Here is a 5,412-nt window from a genome sequence, read left to right as displayed (position 1 = left end):
GAGGGGGGGGGCGGTGGTGGTGGTGTGTGTTTTTAATTTGTTTTTTAGATAAGGTCTATTGACGTACCCAAATTCCTTCTCACCACAAAGCTAAAATCAAACTAAAGTTATCAGGACTGTCTAGGTTTTTTTCATAGTGCCTGCATGTGGTGCCAGCTGGATGTCACCAGGAGTTACAGTTCTCACCATTTTTCTGTGCCTGACCAGACCTCTGCTCTGCTCTGGTCAGTACAACGGCAGTAAAATGGGATTATACTATTTATATTTTATCTAGAGTGGTTCTATAATAGCAGATAAGAGGAATAACTACATGTGTTTGTTATGTACGTTTTCTTGCTTGTCCTTCTGTGTTCTTTTTAAGTTTTGGCTCCTTGAGGTTTGCTAGTGCTCTGTCTGGCATAGGGACTCTTTTAAGCAGGTTGTCACAGCCACGTAAATTGGCTCAGTGTCCCCTGGGATTCCCAGGCTGCCTTGTTCTGTGCTGCAGAGACTTGTTAGAGCAGGGTGCTTCACTGATGCCTTCCAAAGCAAGGCTGAGGTTCCAGCCAGCAGACAGAAAACAGTAAGCGGCAGCTTTAGGGGGATCTGTGAGGACAGAACAGACGAGCATGGTTGAATATGGACATAGCTGGATGGCTCTCATTAAGACTGCCCTAAATTCAGGTTTGCTTTTACAGAGAACATGTTCTGACAGTCTCCTCCTGTCTTTGCAGGAGGCAGCCCAACCATTTGGAATGACTGCATTGCATTTAGATTAACCAAGAGGATTAGAGATGTTTCACAGTGTTGTTTCCTGGTCTTTTGAAGGGCTGTACCTGTGTGTACATGCTCAATATTCCTGACGAATAACAAGTCACTGCTGGCAGGCTTGTGTTTTACTAACGTTTTAGGCTAATAGCTAGTTAGCTGTGCTTTTGAAGAGCACAGGGAAGGCAAGTATGGATTTTACACATAGGGCAGGAAGAAGGTTGGTAGGCGCATACCCCTACCTTATACTTTCATTGCCTTATATTTCTAAAGTCTATTTTCCAGTGGGCTCTGAGGAGCCAGGGAAAAGAGGAAATTTGTGAAAGATGGGAGTTTAAGAAACCATTTCCTGTCTGGAAAAGACTGTCAAAATTGAAGTCTGCCTGCAATGAGAAGACTTACTGCTTCTAGCAGAGCAGATAAATTCCCAATAGCTACACTTAAAAACCAGGGAAAGCTGCTCAGAAAAAACTTTGCAAGATGGTACAGTCCAATCTAAGAGTGGCATCCTTATTATGATGTAGGTGTATCTTGCAGGACCTACATATACTTGGTAGAAATTTGTACTGTACATGAGAAGGCTCTAAAGGAATACCCTTGATAGTCTTGAGTAGTTAATGCAAAAGCGTCGCATATTGTTGATGGCTGGACAAGCTCGGTCATTCAATGGGTGCTCTTATCTCTGAAGTCCCAACTCCAGCCCATTTTCTAGTCAAGGCTCGTTGCACAGGTAGATTGCAGAGCACATCTTCATGCAGGGAGGAATAAAGTAGTGTTGTGATCTAGAGGTCCTGAACTGCACCACTTTCTCTGCCTACTGCCTTAGTGGGATACGTACAAGTGGGATGGTGTTACCACAACTATTAGTGCCTCAGAATTTTTATTTCCTGCTTTTTTTTTTTTAATCTGTAGTCTCCTTTCTGTGAGTGAGGACTCAACTGACAAAGGCAGGACGTGGTTTTGCATGAACTGCCTGTAGTACAGGCATGGCTTAGAAGGCACAGGAGACTTTGGGTATGGTTCTACAAGAGTTTATGCTTGTCTCAGTCTGGTTTATTTCTGTTCATCCAGCAATCTCACTCCCTCCTTTGCACTTGAACTGTTTGGGTTTGAGCCCTGAGCTAGATAGTTCTACAGGCTGAAGTGTCAGAAACTCTTCTGCCAGATAAAAAGCCTGCAGGTTAGTACCTGGAACCAGCTCATGAAGAAAGTGGGGGAAAATAACTCAGACATTACTGTCCATGTCTTCATTTTGACTAATTAGGGCCATCTAACGCTGGTGCAAGTGCTGTGTTAGGAATAACATGGCTCGTTCCATAGTAAGGAGCTGGCAAGTGCTGTGGTTGTAGCGCACTCTGTTGTGTGTCCCTCACTCAGCAAATGCTACACTTCCGTGTTAACTTTTACTTTAAATTATGGTTAAGCTTCTGTATCCTCTACTGTTGCTCTCTTTTGGGAAACAAGAAGGGTCAAATACTGTCAGCTTTAAAAGTCTGCAACAATTATGACAATTGAGGAACATAAAAATGTGTTAAAAATACCGTTTAAGGTACACGTAATATTTTACTTTATGGTGTTAATATGCCTTGCTTCTGCTGATTCCTGTGGCAGTTGGGCACCTGAGACACTGCTAATGTAATACTTAAAATATGTATTAAAAAACCTGACACTTTTTCTTGCTAAAACATAATGAAACCTATAGAAAACCTAGAAGACACTATTTTTATCAAATGAGGGCTCTTGAAGAATGGGCTAAACCCCATTGTATTTCCTGCAAAGAAAATACATTAATAAAGTTTTGATGCACACAATAAATATTTGGCATGTCTAATGCAACTAGAAGCTACTTTTTTTTTTAAGATGAGATGGTCCAAGTTTTTTGTCAATTTTTCATTGAACTGGATCAGACTTGGATTCTTCCAACTGTTCCTGCAGTCCTATTAGCAAGCATTACAATACAAACTACTGTTAATGTTCAGAAGTTAGTAATTATCTGGAAAGAAGATAACCAGGCGAAGGTCAAACTAACATTGTAGGGGAAAACTAACTTAGACATATTAGAACAGGACTGGTTTCTAGAGCAGCTGAGTTCATGGAGTCAGCCAGCGGGGAAGAATCTAATCTTGATTGTAAGAAACTTACCCAGTGAATAAATAAGAGACCTTGATTTGAAGCCAGTGTGCTTAAACGTGCCATCATGAGAATGATGGGAGTAACCGTGAATTCTAAAACCCAGTGATGAGCCTTCCATGTCAGTACTCTTGCAGTCTAAGAAACAATGCCTAAAGCCTGCCCAGATTAAAATGGTATAAACGCACATAGTCTAGTAACAACAACTCTGGACTAACTTTATCAGAGGCTGGAACAGCCGAATGTAACCCGTGTCTGAAGAAAAACATTACTTGCCTTATTGAGTAAAAAATAAAATCAATACATTGCTTATGGCTAAAATTCTAGATGGGTTTCTGGCTGCTACTGGGGAAATAGCCCTAATACAGTATTCTTTAAGAATATGCATTCTTAGAATCTGCTTTTTTTCTGTTTAGTTTCTTTGAAACAGAGCAGTACTTGTTTCTCACTTGCACAAGAACATCCTGGTTGTTTTGCCTTTAGTGCTTTCAATAAAAAACCCCATGAGCAGTACATTGGTGTGACTGAATTTTTTAAAAAGAAACTGAAGTGAACTACAAATCACTAGTTTAGACATGTATTTTTATGCTTAATCTTTAAAAGATGGCTTTACTTAGCAAATAGTGTTATGACACAGGGTTTTTTGAAAATGTAAAGAAACCCTATTCTCTCAAGATAATTCAGATTTAAAATGAAACTGAAATTTTAGCTTTCTCCTTTCTCCTTTTTTGCAGTAATGGTAAATAATGTGGTAAATAATTCTTAGTTGAATGAACCTGCAAGGAACAAGTCAGGGTGTCTTTCAAAGTCTCTTTTTGGCATCAGTGCAGCCTTATGAAGACTTGGTGTAGAATTTCAAAATGGACCAAAATTAAAATCTTAGTTTTAAAGCCCACAGAAAAATACAAACAAGTGTTGATAAGCAAGCACATTTGATGTAGTTTGAAATGTTGAGCCATTTTAAAATGTACTGATTTTAGTGAATGTAACTGAATTGTAATTTACATCCAGCGATGTTTTGACATCACAAATTTTAAGAAACTGCTTCATTCTTAATTCTCTCACATAATAAAACCGACCATACAAAGCCACCTGTTTAGCTTCCTGTCTACTTAACTATATTTTTCTTAGCAAAAGAAAATAGCATTTTTAATATAAAGCCTGCATTTAAAAGATCCTGACATGAAAACTGAGTTGCCAACAGAAGGGCATCAACTTTAGGGAAGTTTTTTAAAAAAAGTAATTAAGTCAAATGTTTGAAATTTCCAAGGTCCTGTGTGAAAGACAGAGCTTTACACTACTGTAATTTAAGTAAGACCAAAGCCTGGTCAGTAGAGAAGTCGGGGCAATACCTTTGTTCTGTCTTTCCTCAAAAATGAAGGTCTGTACACAGGAATTCCTTGGGTAACACTTCCTTTACAGATGAAGTCCCTCCGGAAACTTGAGAAAATGTTGGGCTAAATGTAAGCTTTGGGCAGAGCAAGAAGAATGCAGTCTGGCCGTTACTAAAGGAAGAGATTATAGACTTTTAGCAGCTCTAGTCCAATGATGTGAGGGTGAAGGAGATCTAGGTTTGAGTCTATTTAAATCTGACCTGTTCAAACAGTCCGACCAGGGGAGGCAAAAGCCTCTGCATGGGACACTCTTGGTTTATTTAGAGCAGCTCAGTTCTCAGATGGCACCCTCTGGCCATATGTTCTGTCCAATTATCACTGGTTTACATGTTAAGTAGGTGTGGAAATGACTGGACACAGGAGAGCCCACCATCCATATACTGAGAGTACGGGCAGCGTGTTGGCATGGACAGAGAGGTGGGGAATTCCTGGCAGAGCCACCTGCCTCGAGCAGAGTGAAGCCGTAACGCAACCGGGTCTCATACAGGTTACAGTCAACCAGTTCAAGATGCTGTTTTTCTGTCCTTTTTCTCCTCACCTTGGGAAGAGTTGCCTTCTTCCAGTTTGCTCCTCCTCACCCCCCCAGTTATTCAAAATTACTACTAACCTATTAAAAAAATGTTCTTGGTGTCAATTAGTTATTTAAGAAATAATTTCTCGATAACGCAGCTCTCTCAGAAGTTTGTTGTTACAAATCAGTGTGAATTTAAGTTTACAGGGCAATTATAATAAACCTTCCAAAATTAACTGTGAAACAACTTGTTTAGGTACCAACCCTACCGGCTCCTATAGGACTTCCAATGTTACATATTTATGTAGTTTAATATCATTAAATTTGCTCAGTTAACTAATGTTCAGGAACAATATTTAAAAGTCTCATCTGACTTACCTGTGATGTAGCCTTCCAAAGCTTTTGGCACCAGGGATTTTGCAGTTCTTAGGTCCTCAGAGGAGCATTTGCCCGCCTCAAGCCCGAAGGACATTCCCATTCTCTTCAGCACCTCATTGTCGTCGTGAATCTCAAAAGTGTTATCGAAATTAAAGAGGTATTCAAATCTGCATGTAAAAAGTCAAAGTGAGATGGTTTTGAAAAGAGCACAGCTATGCTTTTTTTGCCTATTTTTTCCTTTTTTTTTTTTTT

At 39.7% G+C, this 5,412-nt stretch overlaps 1 protein-coding gene across 2 annotated transcripts in view; it reads right to left on the bottom strand.

Moving 5' to 3' along the window:
* TFDP2 (transcription factor Dp-2 (E2F dimerization partner 2)) overlaps nt 1-5,412 on the bottom strand; it is a 50,072-nt gene that overhangs the window by 4,358 nt on the left and 40,302 nt on the right. The window lies entirely within an intron of this gene.

Source organism: Calidris pugnax, unplaced genomic scaffold (assembly GCF_001431845.1).
Source record: "Calidris pugnax isolate Ruff unplaced genomic scaffold, ASM143184v1 scaffold197, whole genome shotgun sequence".
Taxonomy (NCBI): Eukaryota; Metazoa; Chordata; class Aves; order Charadriiformes; family Scolopacidae; genus Calidris; species Calidris pugnax.
The sequence above is the reverse complement of the archived record's forward strand: the minus strand, read 5'-3'. Positions and strand labels throughout refer to the sequence as shown.